At 43.9% G+C, this 18827-nt stretch overlaps 1 protein-coding gene across 2 annotated transcripts in view; it reads right to left on the bottom strand.

Moving 5' to 3' along the window:
* Positions 1-18827, bottom strand: part of LOC121007391 (ankyrin repeat and fibronectin type-III domain-containing protein 1-like) — a 143429-nt gene that overhangs the window by 65297 nt on the left and 59305 nt on the right. For both annotated transcript variants that reach the window (XM_040439282.1, XM_040439283.1), the window contains exon 3: positions 6214-6342. The gene's annotated coding sequence lies outside the window, so the exon portion shown is untranslated. The remainder of the gene's footprint in view (positions 1-6213; positions 6343-18827) is intronic.

Genomic DNA, 18827 nt, shown 5'->3' with positions numbered 1-18827 from the left:
ATAGGAGTACCCTACTGTATTATAGGAGTACCCTACTGTATGATAGGAGTGCCCTACTGTATTATAGGAGTACCCTACTGTATTATAGGAGTACCCTACTGTATGATAGGAGTGCCCTACTGTATTATAGGAGTACCCTACTGTATTATAGGAGTACCCTACTGTATTATAGGAGTACCCTACTGTATGATAGGAGTGCCCTACTGTATTATAAGCGTACCCTACTGTATGATAGGAGTGCCCTACTGTATGATAGGAGTGCCCTACTGTATTATAAGCGTACCCTACTGTATGATAGGAGTGCCCTACTGTATGATAGGAGTGCCCTACTGTATTATAAGCGTACCCTACTGTATGATAGGAGTGCCCTACTGTATGATAGGAGTGCCCTACTGTATTATAAGCGTACCCTACTGTATGATAGGAGTGCCCTACTGTATGATAGGAGTGCCCTACTGTATGATAGGAGTGCCCTACTGTATTATAGGAGTGCCCTACTGTATGATAGGAGTGCCCTACTGTATGATAGGAGTGCCCTACTGTATGATAGGAGTGCTCTACTGTATTATAAGCGTACCCTACTGTATGATAGGAGTGCCCTACTGTATGATAGGAGTGCCCTACTGTATTATAGGAGTGCCCTACTGTATGATAGGAGTGCCCTACTGTATGATAGGAGTACCCTACTGTATGATAGGAGTACCCTACTGTATTATAAGCGTACCCTACTGTATTATAGGAGTGCCCTACTGTATGATAGGAGTACCCTACTGTATTATAGGAGTGCCCTACTGTATTATAGGAGTGCCCTACTGTATGATAGGAGTGCCCTACTGTATTATAGAAGTACCCTACTGTATTATAGGAGTGCCCTACTGTATGATAGGAGTACCCTACTGTATTATAGGAGTACCCTACTGTATTATAGAAGTGCCCTACTGTATTATAAGCGTACCCTACTGTATGATAGGAGTACCCTACTGTATGATAGGAGTGCCCTACTGTATGATAGGAGTGCCCTACTGTATGATAGGAGTACCCTACTGTATTATAAGCGTACCCTACTGTATGATAAGCGTACCCTACTGTATGATAGGAGTACCCTACTGTATGATAGGAGTGCTCTACTGTATGATAGGAGTGCCCTACTGTATTATAAGCGTACCCTACTGTATTATAGGAGTACCCTACTGTATTATAGAAGTACCCTACTGTATTATAAGCGTACCCTACTGTATGATAGGAGTGCCCTACTGTATGATAGGAGTGCCCTACTGTATGATAGGAGTACCCTACTGTATTATAAGAGTACTACCTTTCTGTATTATAGGAGTTCTTCTGAGCTGTTAGGAGTGTATCTGTCAAACACATGTGTCGACCATTTCCAGTAGTAAACAGAAATATTGTAAAAGCAGCTGGAATACCGGCTGCAGCTCAGGATGCTCCAGTACGTTTAGACTACTCGCACATGGGTGCAGTTCACAATCAGAAATTGGTGCATTTTTTTTTGCCGCAGATTTGATGTGGTTTTGCCGTAGAATTTCCACTTCCATTGAAGGGTGTAATCCACACAGACATGTGGTTGATTTCAAAATCCGCACGGCAGGTCAATGTCCGCAAAAAAGCTTAGTGTACATGAGATTTGTCTAATCTCCTACACTTTGCTGGTGCTGTATTATGGTGCATCGACATGACCGTAGGTGTTTTGCGGTCCGAAGCATCCATTTTTGGAGCAGCCGCACAGATGCGAAAGCACACGGATCTGTGCGGCTGCTCCGCAAAAGATAGGACATTTCCTATACTTTGCCACAACATGTGGACCATGGCCCCTTTGAGGTCAGTGGGTCCGCACGGTTGTGTGAATGCAACCTTACTCTGCGGTTTTTCCACACAAGAATCTACACAGAATAAAACGTGTGCAGGTACCCCAAGGCTAGGGCTACATGGCGACGTGTCGCAACGACAAAAAGTGTACAACTACATTGTGACATTCATTGTAATGATAGTCAATGGTGTCGCACTGCGACATGCTGCGTTGGATGGATGCCTTGGATGGAATTTTTGTGACTGTTGTGTCGCAGTATGTCACAGTGTGACACCACAGAATATCATTACAATAAATGTCTCTGTGTCGCCCTAGCCAAACACTGTGCAAAACCTTTATCACCCACCTACTCCAAGCTACTCCAAAAAAAAGCAGATTTCAGGTTTTATGTAAGTAAAGTTAATCATTGTGTAATGAAAAGTTCTACAACTTTCATGTTTTAATTGCTCACTGTTTAGGATCTCTGCTTGCTGGCAGTGGCAGAAGTTGAAATTTTCTGGGGGCCAATACAGAATCTGCAACTTGGGCCCCCACCTACCTTGCATCATTTATAATATATTTGCATTTTCTTATGTTGTAAATGGCTTTTGTTCTCTCTCTGGCCCGGGTGCAGTTGCTACTTGTGCACTCCCTACAGCTATGTCCCTCGGCATCAGATAGAAACATGGGGGCACATTTACTAAGGGACTAAGGGCAATACTTTTAGACGTAAAAAGTATCACAAGTGCCTGGTTTTGTGTTGGGTGTGATAGGGGCAGGGTGGGGGCTGTGCCTGGGCTGGGACTCCAGACCTTGCAAATTGACTTACTTAGCTAAAAACTATGACGAGGTGCACGTAAATTAGAGGTATCTAATAACAGCGCAGTGGGCATGCTAAGACTGGCATAAAAAGCTGGTCTTCGTAAAGGTCCATTCACATGTACGCAAAATGGGTCCGCATCCGTTACGCAATTTTGCGGAACAGGTAAGGACCCATTCATTTTCAATGGGGCCGGAATGTGGTATCCGCATTTGCGGATCTGCTCTTCCGTTCCGCAAAAAAATAGAACATGTCCTATTCTTGTCTGCAATTGCGGACAAGAAAAGGCATTTTCTATGAAAGTGCCGGCGATGTGCGGTCCGCAAAATGCGAAATGCACACTGCCAGTGTCCGTGTTTTGCAAAATTGCAAAACACATACGGACATGTGAATGGACCCTAAATGTGCTCTATGCTCGTTTATAGGGGCTGAAAACCTGTCCTGTTAATGGTCTGCTAATACAGGTGCGATGCTCGTTTGGGGGTCATTTACAAAGCGCGCCATGCCACTATTTTTGTGTAACAAAAAGTTGCGAGACCCGATTTTGCAACGTTAATAACAGTGCAAAAATTTTTACACTGCCCTCACCATTTGGGAGTGGTGTGGGCCTGTTGGGGGCCCCGGCATATTTATTTATATTTAGAAGTAGTCGAAAAAGTACTCCATTCAGGGAGCGTAGTAGTTTTTTACGATAGGCGCACACAGCAGGAAGACGCACCTATTTCATGACAAGGTGCACACCTCACTATAAATTAGATGAGTGAGTAATAGTGGGGCACTCTCTGTAGTATTGAGAACAGTAGGATTTATTAATACATATGAATATAAAATAAATCGATATCCTAAAATCTACATTAGTTAATTAATTTAGCAGCAATAATAGTGATGACCTAAGACAATAATACATAGTATGTTAAAACCAATAATGAAAATATTGTAAAGGATGACTCTTTCAATAGTCCATCAATAGCCTTCAATAGTTTCCAAATGGGATATTGATCATCCGGGACCACAGTAGTGCTGAATAGTCTGCACTATGAGGGATATATCAATGTATTCAAGTAGTAGTCAGATATCTTCCAATTTAAAACGATATGTCAGGTAGTCTCCAGTTTAAAGCGCATGCCAGCGCCGACAATATTCGGAGCGGCGTCCCGCTCACTTAGCTGAGACAGCGGCGTCCCGCTGTATACTTCAAAGAATGCGCTCGCTTACTCTCACAGACACATACGATCTTACCCGGAGGGCTTCAATGGATTCGCCTGCCCTCTACACGGTGCGCCTCCTGTATGTTTCGGGCTCTCGGTTACCAGAAGATCCCGCGCCAAGAATGGCAATCCACGTGGACCCGCTAAGGATACAAACTTTCCCTCGTGCAGCAGGCGTTGTACACGCGAATGGAGTCTGCAGGATGGTAAATTCTACTCCTCCTTAGTTGGTGAATAGTCGTGTGTCTGTATTCCAATACTGGGGGATGATTCAAACGCGTTTCAGGGTTTAAGAAAGTGACCCCTTCATCAGTGGTAGTGCAGACTATTCAGCACTACTGTGGTCCCGGATGATCAATATCCCATTTGGAAACTATTGAAGGCTATTGATGGACTATTAAAAGAGTCATCCTTTACAATATTTGCATTATTGGTTTTAACATACTATGTATTATTGTCCTTGGTCATCACTATTATTGCTGCTAATGTAGATTTTAGGATATCGATTTATTTTATATTCATATGTATTGATAAATCCTACTGTTCTCAATACTACAGAGAGTGCCCCACTATTATTTACTTGTCAGATTGGGTGTTATCTGTCAGTGGGTGCACCTCGAGTTGATTCCCTGTCACTCTTGTGCGACATATACTCAACATCACTATAAATTAGGCCTATCCTCTGCAAGCGCAAAGGGGAAACAAAGACCAGCGCAAAAAGACGGTCTTTGTAAATGACCCCCATTATTTCCCCTTACGCTTCTGGAGGCCTGTGTATCACACCGATTACTGAAGTATGTCACCTCTGTATACAGCCCCTCTAACAGCTTTAGCAGATGTATACGGCATGACTAATGGCACATTGTATAGGTCTTTGTGGCCGCTGCCAGCATAGCATGAATGACATGATTTTCCATGGATGTGACCAGATTGCCAGCTCTTTGCTTCCTTAGGGCACATTACCTGGTTGGGAAATATTTGGCAGATTTGACAATGATGTTAGTTATGAGAGGATGCCAGGCTGAGCCCTAATGACAAAGCTCTCTGTGTCTTTCACTGTGGTTTACATCTCGTCAAGCACATTGTATACGGCTGACACAAGTTGTGAAATCACACAATCACAGCAATGGAGACTGAAAACCGGTCACTTCTGTGAGACACACCGGTACCTGGAGATTCGGGATCACTACCTCCATAGATACACATTGCCTTCTAATACGGACTGGAAAGCAGCAATGTGTAGGCAGGAGGAGCTGAGCAGATTGATATACCTCTATGTGGGAAGAGAGTTCTATGCTCAGGAGTCCAGTGAGCGGTCCTATCAGTGACTGACCGCTTAATGCAGTGGCAGGCAGTCAATGATAGGACCACCCACTGGACTCCTGAGCCTAGAACCCACATAGATATATATCAATCTGCTGCTCTATACCATGCTGCCTGCAGATAGGACTGTATATACAACATGACAGGTTCTCTTTAAAGGGAAGGTTCACCTTAAACCATCTGCACATGCACATCCAGGGGGTAACTGCACCATGACCCATTTATTATAGCTATTGGTGTGGGTCACAAAGAAAGACCACTCGGTCATATGTCAGAAATTGTAAAGGTGAACCTTTCCTTACATTTTCCCTTTACTTTTTAATGTACGATCTGCATGGTGCCGCCCTGGGGCGCATCATCCTTAAAGTGAGAACTGCACCCCAAGACCCAGTTATGCTTTTCCCATCTTGCTTTAGAAAAAGATGGCTCCATTTTACTAGTCTAGGACAACCTCAGCCACAAGGATTTCCCCAGCAGGGTAGCAGTCATAGTAGCTGGAATGGGGCCCAGGAGATAAGGGGCCCATCTTCTCACAGAGAAGAGGTGCAGTATAAAATTAAGGAATCAGGAACAGAGTAGAGACCAAAACTATCATCAGATGTTAATGTCCTGAACACACTTTCTTCTGAAGGAGCTCATGGTGGAGTGGGACCCTATTTAGAGTTGTGCATTAGGGCCCCAACATCTACCAGTTCCATACCTGTTGATCTATTTTCATAATGGACTTAAGCGCTATTCTCCTTCATTATACAACATTTACAGTAAATGGATGACCAAGTGTAGAAGACAACCTTGATTCCATCCAGCCCATCATTTCTTCATCTTCTTCTCACCAATGTCTTGTTTCATACGATGACCACCCTCTGTCCCATCACAATATCTTAGAATACTCCACAACAAAGCTGTCATTCATATCTTAACCATATCTGTATCCCCATATCTTCAACCGAACATTGTAAAAGTCTACCAAGAACATCTGACATGGCACCAGACCAGGACTGTCTACACTACAGTAGACCCATCCTTCTCACAACCTGGCTCCTTCCGGCTATTCTCACCATTCAATGCTCAGAGATCTCGGTCTGAATGCGGGCTGCTCCAGTGGTGCAGGCTCAGCATCGTTCTTCTTCTCTGACCTCTCCTTCAGTGACAACCTGTGGGTTAACTTTGAGAGTCCTCCGATGGACCTGCAGGTGGGATAAAAACAGCAGGTGTTAGCGGAGCCTCCTGGACAACGCTCATCCTTTCTCTGCTCTCAGGACCAAGGACAGAGCATCTGTGGGTCTTCTCCGCAGGAAAAAAAAAATTACACAATTTCTCACGATGGTTAGCCTTAAATAATAGAAATGGTGGAGAATGGTACTGTACCGCATTGTATCGGAGACTATTTATAGAGCCTGTGCACAGACTGTACTGCAGCAGAGGGATGAATCATGGCAGATATGCAGGCATATGTAACCAATACCACTGACAGATACATGGACAACCCCTACGAGCACACACAAAACAACCGGCGCATGTATGGGCTGCAACATCTACTTGCCCCCCGGTTAAGGTCCAAGCTTTCAGGATGATCAGAGCTTTGATTGAAAACAATTATTGCCTGAAGTAACCCAAGAGAAATCACATTATGTTATGTCCATAAGATGGTAGTATCCTTTGGGCATGAGCTTGTGCATTATCTGCCAAGGAAGCGCGGGGCAGCTGTGTATAGATACAGCTGCGAGCGCTGCGTTAGCAAATGGAGGAATTCAATAACCCTGGTTCATTTATTAAATGGCCTGCGATATGATGAGCGACTCTCGTAGGGAAGCCCCGTTATGTCTACAATGGGAATGAATGGTTTATGCTCAGTGAAGCCCTGGGCTTAATTCAGCTCATTTCCTGAGCACTGCCTCGAACCTCGCTCCCTGTCAATCTGCAGATACTTAACCCATAATTATAACCTTCGTGGCTCAGTCAAACTTGTCGATATCCGCCCTGTGATAGGCCAGGTAATTAGCAGCTGCTCTGTCGCATAGTAGGACAGTTACTGTATTTTCCAGCTAATTGTTCTACCTAGAAAAAATGGTGTTAACATGTTGATGTGAATGAGGTCAGGCTTTTGGAGGCCGCTAGGCTCTGGCTAAGGAGGTCCCAAGCAGAAAACCCCTTGCCGTTATCACACTGATGTACCAACAAGACTTGTGCAAAAGGGGTTTTCTACTTTGTGGTTCCCTTTCCCACCATTTTCAAGATATCTACTTGCAATTAGTGGCTGGAAACCTGTATAGAAATGCTTCTAACCTCAACTTTTTATTAAAGGGGTTCTCCGGGACTTTAAGAGGTTATTCCACGTGTAAAATATGCCCCCCAATGCCTGGGCCCCTCATATAGATGATACTTATCCCGCTTCCCCCCACGCGCATAGCTCCCGCTTCCCCCCCCCATCGCCGGATGTTTTGATCCGCTTGACGGGGGGAGGGAATAGCAGCCAATAGCAGGCCGCGACAGGGACGAGTCTTCCTAGCATCGCAGGTGACGCTAGGGAGGCGCATCCCCGTCCCGGCCTTCTATTGGCTGAACCACCCCCCCTCGGATGTTTTGATCAGCACGACGGGAAGTTGCAGCGGCGGCCATACGGGGAGCAGGAGCTATACAGGTGCCGGGGAGCGGGGTTGAGGGGCATGTTTTACACGTTGGATAACCCCTATAAATATTGAGGACCTATCCCCAGGATTGGTCATCAATATCTAAGTCAGTGTGGTTACGACTCACGGCACCCCCCCAATCAGCTGTTTGAAGGGGCTCAGACGACCACACAGCGCTGTACATCGTGCAGTGGCTGCGCATGTGCAGCTCAATCCCGTTCACTTGTATGGGACTAAGCTGCGGAAAGATGATGCCACTGAGGGGAGTGACCTCACAGGCTGAGAAAAAGGCCATGGTGCTCACCCAAGCGTAGCAGCCCCTTCCACCAATAGATCAGTGGTGGCGAAGGGAGTCGGACACCCACAGATCAGATACTGATGACCCATTCTAAGTATAGGTTTTCAATATTTAAGTCCCGGAGAACCCCTTTAACTGTGGATCAGCCTGCGCCTCCTGTTATATTAGCATTTGTTACTGTCCCTGGCCCATTCCCACTGCCTGTCACCAGTTCCTTTACTAACATCCTACACATATGGAAATCAATAATTATTAGAAAATACCCTGACAACACGAAGACTGAGAATAAGACTGGAAACATGTACACTCATTAGCAGAAACGGAAAGAATCTGATGGGTTGTTTTTACCCAGAGATCCCTTCTGCGGGGTAAAACATGGTGCCCCTTATGACTATGTGACACAAGTAAATTTTTTGGGCCCCATCTGAGATCAGTGAGCGCGCTCAGAAGTGTTCTTTATCAGTAAAGTTCAGCACTGATTTCAGATCTCCTTTCAAGTTGTCAGCTCAAATGATTAGCTAGGATTTGTGGTGTCAGCTGGTTGTCAAAATAAGCTGTGAAAGGGAGATATGCGGCACATTGAGCCTCACTTGGGGCTGCGGTGTATTGCTCAGCTCTGGCAGAAGGCTGCTTTATATAGAGGACCCATTATGTAGAGCGCATAGCATTTTCCCTCATTAGTCGGTGGGAGTTTCCTGCTGCAAAACTGGGGCATCAGTGGGAGTAAATGAGGGGTGCAGAGGAAATCTTATTAAAGGCAAACTTGGATGATTATAGATGGAGGTCTACAATGGGCAGAGGTTGTGGGCAGATATACGTGACCTACTGCAGATCAGTACCGAAGCACAGCGAGAGCAATGGGTATGGAGCCGCTGTCAAGTACGGCCACAGCATAGGATCCGTGAACTGATCCCATCTTGGCTAACAGTATCCAAACCAGTGATGGACGTCTTACCCTGCTACCATACTGACTTATAGGCAAGGCCGTGCATACAAAAGAGGTGGCCCATATTGGCTCCTATAGAGAAAAGGCCCAGTAAAGCTGGTCCCATCCCCTTGTTTGCTATTGGGTTTTGGGGAGCGGTGAAGGACTTGCTTCTCTATGGGCAGGTAGGGGGTGACAGACATAGGACCGGATGCCTGGGTTTTTTGGGTCCATTGTGACCTGAGTAAATGTACTGTACTCATCATGTGGTCAGGGGCGCATTGGGAACTGGTCCTGGAAAAAATGAAATTAAAAGTGGCCCCATGTTGTAAGTGGGTCTAAATGGACAGAATGCGGGGCAACAGAAGTAGGCATGGCCAACAATACCGTAGTGCAGAATAATATACTGCCTCAGCAGATCCAAATACCACATTTACCTAGCCGGCAGCGTGAGGAGGCCTTGGGAAGCCCCCTGGGCATCCGCCTCCCAGGAAAGTTCCCTGTAGGGTCTAGAGCCAATCCATGCACGTGGTAGACAGGGATCCACATAGACCTGATGTTGGCCCACGGCACAAGGGTCATAGAAAGCGGAATACCATTGCATATAAGTAGCAGACCCTTCTATTCTGGTTGACATTTCCCTAAGGGGGGCTCCATTTTGTATCCTGGCTATAGGGCCCACTTTGTTCTGTGTAGAATGAAATGAGTGACAAATGGGTTAACGTTAAGATCTTCTTCAGGATTTCAGTCTCTATTTACAGCGATGTGTTGAAAGGCTAAAAATCCATAATTACAGTATATGAAGTCTGTTTGGAAAAGCATGTTTTCCACTGACGCACGCAGGGCAGAGACATTATCGGGGCTGGAGCAATAATCATGGGCGCTCATGAGCTGCCGGTCTGCCTCCATGTGAATACAGCTATGGCGTCATGGGCGCTCATGAGCTGCCGGTCTGCCTCCATGTGAATACAGCTATGGCGTCATGGGTGCTCATGAGCTGCCGGTCTGCCTCCATGTGAATACAGCTATGGCGTCATGGGTGCTCATGAGCTGCCGGTCTGCCTGCATGTGAATACAGCTATGGCGTCATGGGACCTCATGAGCTGCCGGTCTGCCTGCATGTGAATACAGCTATGGCATCATGGGAGCTCATGAACTGCCAGTCTGCCTCCATGTGAATACAGCTATGGTGTCATGGGCGCTCATGAGCTGCCAGTCTGCCTCCATGTGAATACAGCTATGGTGTCATGGGCGCTCATGAGCTGCCAGTCTGCCTCTATGTGAATACAGCTATGGCGTCATGGGACCTCATGAGCTGCCAGTCTGCCTCCATGTGAATACAGCTATGGCATCATGGGAGCTCATGAACTGCCAGTCTGCCTCCATGTGAATACAGCTATGGTGTCATGGGCGCTCATGAGCTGCCAGTCTGCCTCTATGTGAATACAGCTATGGCGTCATGGGACCTCATGAGCTGCCAGTCTGCCTCCATGTGAATACAGCTATGGCGTCATGGTCGCTCATGAGCTGCCGGTCTGCCTCCATGTGAATACAGTTATGGCGTCATGGGCGCTCATGAGCTGCCAGTCTGCCTCCATGTGAATACAGTTATGGCGTCATGGGCGCTCATGAGCTGCCGGTCTTACTCCATGTGAATACAGCTATGGCGGCTGTGTCATCACGGGTACTGGGAAGTTTAATCTCATGAATTCTATGAGGAAAGTCCGGCTTAGAAAGCCCCATCATCTCTCACAACATCTATGCTATGGCATAAATTAACAGTGGAACATTATTTTTTAGATCTCCACTTTATTCTATTATTCCTCCTGGAAATATATGAATTGTCAGCTTGGAGTTACCATTCACATTGTTAAGGAGGCGTATTCCTATATAATCTAACACTGTCCAATCACTCTGTCCGGTTGTCAGTTCTTCATGCATTCCCAAGAGGTGTCCTTGTGCATGGGGGCACTACCACTTTTTGTGGCACTGTATAGGAAAAACTTTGGTTGGTGCTTTTATGGGTAGCATTGATGCTGGTAATGTATGAACGGAGTACTGTGACTGTCCATGCAGTGTTTGGGACACAATGTATGAAGAAGATGGCACTGCAGCTGGCAGTGTACTATACTGTAGAAGTCAATGCACAACCCACTTTAAAAAGGCAAAAAATAATAATTACAGCTTCAGATTCCTCTTCAAAAAGAGTTTCTGCAGCAGCTCAGATGTGTATTGAATGGAATAACGTGCTTCCTTTATTAATTGGTAAAGAGGGGCTGTCACTTCTCCTGACATTCCACATGTAATAACAATTCTGGAGCATCTATTCTTATTACTATGTTCTGCTGTTACTCCATTATAACTACAAGACGTTTGTGAATAAATTACCAGCAGTCTGCAATAAGGCTCCAGCTGGGTGTTACCAGTTTGACACTGTCCAGTCATTGCTGCCATAGTCAGACAGTGCCATCTAGCTGGAGCTTTATTGCAGACTGCTAGCAATTCAGTCATCAACTTCTAGCAGGAATAATGGAGGAATGGCAGAACATAGTCATAGGAATAGATGCTCCAGAATTGTTATTACATGGGGAATGCAGACATGTCAGGAGAGGTGAGAGCTAAGGCACCTTGGCTTTGTATGTATGACCTGTAATTGCCTGAGGCGTCAGTCATGGAATATCTTAAAAACTTCTATCTTTTTTTTTTTTTTTTTTGAGGGGTATTATCCAGTATGATGTAGGTCTTCAATTTTTTTGGGGGGAAGGGGGGTATTATGCAGAATGATGCAGTTCTTCCATTTTTTTTTTAACCCAAACTGGGAAGGGATCATCTAATTAAAGCATCTAAGTAGACCTCCACTTCTGCTTTTGGCACAGAACAAAAAAAAAGGGGGGGCATTTAAAAAAATTCTGTACCAAAACTGCATAGTATGAACTGGGCTTAACTGAAATCTCCATTAAAGGGGCTGTATAGCGTTCTTCCAGAAACAGCGCCATGCATGTCAGTGGGTTGTGTCTGGTACTGCAGCTCAGCTCCATTGAGGAAAATTGGGTTTAGCCGCAATACCTTACAAAACCTGTAGACCGGTGCGGCGCTGGATGATAGCAGACATGTTTTTCTAATCCCGGACAACCCCCTCAACCCTGTAAGTAATACATGTCATGCAATACAACTCACAATCATTTAGCTGACGATAAATCTACACCCCTATTTAAAAAGAGCCCCGATCCTTGAGATCCGCTCCCAGGGGCCAACATCACTGCAGGACCCATGGACACTTTATTTATAAAAATGTTGGGAGCCCCCTTTAAAGCAGTTAATCTTCCCTCTGGTACTCAGTTTAGTGGCGCAGGCTTTAGCTCTCCCGTATTGCGCCCCTTGTTTCAATCTGCCGTACAGATTAGGAGTAAAAAATATGTTAATGAGGTTTAAGAATAGCGCAGGCGAGCGGACGCAGCTATTGCACCTGTCATCGCCTGCAGAACAGGTGTGCGCAGGGCAGGCGCTGCACCGCCAGGTGTCACTGACCAGGATTAGGGTTTTGGGATTACATTTCTGAATAAAATGTATGAAATGCAAAAAGTCCATTCGCTATATATACAGTATACATATTAGTATAGAGCATGGATTCTGACAGACCACACGTCAAATGCAAAACTGTAACCCACTATTATATATTTATAGGATATGCCAGAAATTCTCGTTACTTGGGGGTCCTGCCTCTGTGAACATACCCCCCCCTATTAGAAGAGCTGCCCATTGATCACTTGTTGCATCAACTCAATGGAGAGGTAGAAGCATCGTCTGGAACGTCTACAGATGGTAATCATAATGGTAAAACTGGCCATATTGAACGGGGGTGATGAACCCCGCATTCTCCCAGTAGATCAGAGGTCAGAGCTCCTGTACATATACCATAAGGAGCTAAATTAACCCTGGAGTCAGTGAATGGACTGTATGTCAAGCAGGTTACAGGTCTTACAGGGCATCTGTCAGCAGTTTTGTACCTATGACACTGGCGGACCTGTTACATGTGAGCTTGGCAGCTGAAGGGAGAGAAAAATGATGTTTTAAAATATGCAAATTAGCTTCTAGGAGCAACGGGGGCGTTGCCATTACACCTAGAGGCTCTGCTCTCTCTGCAACTGCTGCGCCCTCTACTTTGATTGACAGGACCAGGCAGTGAAAACATCATCACACCTGGTGCTGTCAGCCGAAGTGTCGTGGCAGTTGCAGAGAGAGCTGAGCCTCTAGGTGTAACAGCGACGCCCCCGTTGCTCCTAGAGGCTCATTTGCATATATTAAGGGCTCATGCACACAAAGTTTTTTGCGTTCAGTATACTGCCTGTTTTTTTAGTTCCGTATTCGTTACTTATACTGAACCATTCATTTCAATGGGTCAGCAAAAAAAACCTGGTGTCTCCGTGTGCATTCCGTTTCCGTTTTTCCGTTCCGTTCAAAGATAGAACATGTCCTATTATTGCCCGCAAATCACGTTCTGTGGCTCCATTCAAGTCAACGGGTCCGCAAAAAAAAACAGAACACATACGGAATGTACTCCGTATGTCTTCCATATCCGTTCCGTTTTTGCGGAACCATCTATTGAAAATGTTATGCCCAGCCCAAATTTTTTCTATGTAATTACTGTATACTGTATATGCCATACGGAAAAACGGAACGGAACTGGAAACACTACTGAAACAAAAAACTGAAAAACTGATCCGTTAAAAACGGCCAGCAACACTGAAAACGCCATACGGTCGTGTGCATGAGCCCTAAAACATCTTTTTTCTCAGCAATGCGGGCACATATGAACATGGGAACAACACAGATGTCTTCAGCTGCCAAGCGCACATGTAACAGGTCGGGCAGTGTCATAGGTATCTGCTGACAGATGCCCTTTAAGTTGGCACAGTGATGGTGGGCATTTAAGCGATGCCACAAATCATCTCCGATGACTAATAACATGTATACATCGACCTCGCAGCTGGAAATACACAAATCATAGAGAAATGATTTCCTACGACCCAAGGGCTCATGCACACACACACGTCTGTTGTTTTTGTCCGCATTTTTTGCCGGTCGGACGTGGACCCATTCAATTCAATGGGGCCACAAAATATGTGGACAGCACACCACACCATGTGCTGTCCGCATCCGTATGTCCATTCCGCAGCACCCACCCACAAAAAAAATAGAACATGTCCCATTCTTGCCCATTTTACGAACAAGGATAGTACGGCTCTGTAGATGGCAAGACGTTCCGTTCCGCAATATGCGGACCGCAAAAACGGCTATGGCTGTGTGCATGAGGCCTAATGGAAAGTCACCGTATTGAACTTGTAAAAGGATGAAAGCAGCGTAATTCTGGACCTCACTGCCCGTCTCCTCGACCTTACCCAGAACTGGGCAGAGGATAACGAGTCCCATGCTCCCCGTGAAAAACCTTTACACGTCAGAGGTTCTTATTAATAGAGAGATTGGCACAAGGGCCAAGAAAGGTAATGAGAGTTACCATGCAGCGAGCAGAGAGGAGCTATGGCAGGATAACATAAGCCGGGCTGTAACTCCATCCTCTGGATCCAAATCAAATAATGGGGGGGAATTTAAAAAAAAAAAAGACGAAAATGACAGGCGGTTGTTTGTAGCAAATGGAAACAACAGATGGAGAAGGGGATAGGAGTCTCTTGACCCGGGCGCCCTGTGTTCCTGTTCCGAGCAGGATCACCACCTGTTGGGGGTTAATCTACGAAGCGACGTCTTTTCACCCTCTACTATATCTATTTCTGCTCTTGCAAGAACTTTGCTCCGGGTTCGATAGAAGAAATGAACATCTCTTCTGTCATCTTTCTGTTCGTGCCAGGCAAACGACAGAAACCCACAGTGTTCTCCATGCCCACTGAGTTGCAGTAAAACTTACCTGCTGTCACTCTACCTAGAGTCTCCATCCACTTCCAGAAGAATCTAGGATCGGTTCACAGCCTCAGCGGACATCAGTCACGTGGAGGCGACTTGAATGCGACACCTGCGGTCCTGCTCATCATCATATCCCTCGCTGCCCATCAAGGACCCCTCGTACCTATGGCTGCTCACCTCTCTATCCCGCTCGCTCTCGTTCTCACTCTTTTCTGCCCCTCTCCGTCTGTCTTTTTTTTTTTTTTCCAATCTTGTTTCTATAGAAACTAGATTAGCTGGGGGAGGGGGGGTGGACTGTAACGGCCCCATGTGACTAAGATTCCAACACTGAAGAATCTCTTCGCATTTTTCTGGATCCAGGCTCCTTTACATAACAACAAGCCATTGTCGCTGGTACCCAAGACGTCTGAAAAGGCGAATGGGGAGATAAGACGCCTCTGGGGTTAATAAGATGGGGCCAAGGGAGGACGCCGGGTCCATGAAGTTCTCCCGACTATGTCCGCCTCCCTACGGAGCACCAGCCTATCATTGGTGGTGGTGGTGGAAGTTGTAGATGATGCTTCAGATCACAATGTCACATAGCAAATAGTACATAGAGGTATAAAGTGTTATACACGGAGCAGGTGCTCCATTATACACATAGATAATCAGGTGCTCCATTATACACATAGATAATCAGGTGCTCCATTATACACATAGATAATCAGGTGCTCCATTATACACATAGATAATCAGGTGCTCCATTATACACATAGATAATCAGGTGCTCCATTATACACATAGATAATCAGGTGCTCCATTATACACATAGATAATCAGGTGCTCCATTATACACATAGATAATCAGGTGCTCCATTATACACATAGATAATCAGGTGCTCCATTATACACATAAATAATCAGGTGCTCCATTATACACATAGATAATCAGGTGCTCCATTATACACATAGATAATCAGGTGCTCCATTATACACATAGATAATCAGGTGCTCCATTATACACATAGATAATCAGGTGCTCCATTATACACATAGATAATCAGGTGCTCCATTATACACATAGATAATCATTTACTCCATTATACACATAGATAATCAGGTGCTCCATTATACACATAGATAATCAGGTGCTCCATTATACACATAGATAATCAGGTGCTCCATTATACACATAGATAATCAGGTGCTCCATTATACACATAGATAATCAGGTGCTCCATTATACACATAGATAATCAGGTGCTCCATTATACACATAGATAATCAGGTGCTCCATTATACACATAGATAATCAGGTGCTCCATTATACACATAGATAATCAGGTGCTCCATTATACACATAGATAATCAGGTGCTCCATTATACACATAGATAATCAGGTGCTCCATTATACACATAGATAATCATTTACTCCATTATACACATAGATAATCAGGTGCTCCATTATACACATAGATAATCAGGTGCTCCATTATACACATAGATAATCAGGTGCTCCATTATACACATAGATAATCAGGTGCTCCATTATACACATAGATAATCAGGTGCTCCATTATACACATAGATAATCAGGTGCTCCATTATACACATAGATAATCAGGTGCTCCATTATACACATAGATAATCAGGTGCTCCATTATACACATAGATAATCAGGTGCTCCATTATACACATAGATAATCAGGTGCTCCATTATACACATAGATAATCATTTACTCCATTATACACATAGATAATCAGGTGCTCCATTATACACATAGATAATCAGGTGCTCCATTATACACATAGATAATCAGGTGCTCCATTATACACATAGATAATCAGGTGCTCCATTATACACATAGATAATCAGGTGCTCCATTATACACATAGATAATCAGGTGCTCCATTATACACATAGATAATCAGGTGCTCCATTATACACATAGATAATCAGTACTCCATTATACACATAGATAATCAGGTGCTCCATTATACACATAGATAATCAGGTGCTCCATTATACACATAGATAATCAGTACTCCATTATACACATAAATAATCAGGTGCTCCATTATACACATAGATAATCAGGTGCTCCATTATACACATAGATAATCAGGTGCTCCATTATACACATAGATAATCAGGTGCTCCATTATACACATAGATAATCAGGTGCTCCATTATACACATAGATAATCAGGTGCTCCATTATACACATAGATAATCAGGTGCTCCATTATACACATAGATAATCAGGTGCTCCATTATACACATAATCAGGTGCTCCATTATACACACAGATAATCAGGTGCTCCATTATACACATAATCAGGTGCTCCATTATACACATAGATAATCAGGTGCTCCATTATACACATAATCAGGTGCTCCATTATACACACAGATAATCAGGTGCTCCATTATACACATAGATAATCAGGTGCTCCATTATACACATAGATAATCAGGTGCTCCATTATACACATAGATAATCAGGTGCTCCATTATACACATAGATAATCAGGTGCTCCATTATACACATAGATAATCATTTACTCCATTATACACATAGATAATCATTTACTCCATTATACACATAGATAATCAGGTGCTCCATTATACACATAAATAATCAGGTACTCCATTATACACATAGATAATCAGGTGCTCCATTATACACATAGATAATCAGGTGCTCCATTATACACATAAATCAGGTACTCCATTATACACATAGATAATCAGGTGCTCCATTATACACATAGATAATCAGGTGCTCCATTATACACATAGATAATCAGGTGCTCCATTATACACATCAATAATCAGGTGCTCCATTATACACATAGATAATCAGGTGCTCCATTATACACATAGATAATCATTTACTCCATTATACACATAGATAATCATTTACTCCATTATACACATAGATAATCAGGTGCTCCATTATACACATAGATAATCAGGTGCTCCATTATACACATAGATAATCAGGTGCTCCATTATACACATAGATAATCAGGTGCTCCATTATACACATAGATAATCAGTACTCCATTATACACATAGATAATCAGGTGCTCCATTATACACATAGATAATCAGTACTCCATTATACACATAGATAATCAGGTGCTCCATTATACACATAGATAATCAGGTGCTCCATTATACACATAGATAATCAGTACTCCATTATACACATAAATAATCAGGTGCTCCATTATACACATAGATAATCAGGTGCTCCATTATACACATAGATAATCAGGTGCTCCATTATACACATAGATAATCAGGTGCTCCATTATACACATAGATAATCAGGTGCTCCATTATACACATAGATAATCAGGTGCTCCATTATACACATAATCAGGTGCTCCATTATACACACAGATAATCAGGTGCTCCATTATACACACAGATAATCAGGTGCTCCATTATACACATAGATAATCAGGTGCTCCATTATACACATAGATAATCAGGTGCTCCATTATACACATAGATAATCAGGTGCTCCATTATACACATAGATAATCAGGTGCTCCATTATACACATAGATAATCATTTACTCCATTATACACATAGATAATCATTTACTCCATTATACACATAGATAATCAGGTGCTCCATTATACACATAAATAATCAGGTACTCCATTATACACATAGATAATCAGGTGCTCCATTATACACATAGATAATCAGGTGCTCCATTATACACATAAATCAGGTACTCCATTATACACATAGATAATCAGGTGCTCCATTATACACATAGATAATCAGGTGCTCCATTATACACATAGATAATCAGGTGCTCCATTATACACATCAATAATCAGGTGCTCCATTATACACATAGATAATCAGGTGCTCCATTATACACATAGATAATCAGGTG

Source organism: Bufo bufo, chromosome 7 (assembly GCF_905171765.1).
Source record: "Bufo bufo chromosome 7, aBufBuf1.1, whole genome shotgun sequence".
Lineage (NCBI taxonomy): Eukaryota > Metazoa > Chordata > Amphibia > Anura > Bufonidae > Bufo > Bufo bufo.
Note: the sequence above shows the minus strand (reverse complement) of the source record. Positions and strands in the feature narration are given on the sequence as shown.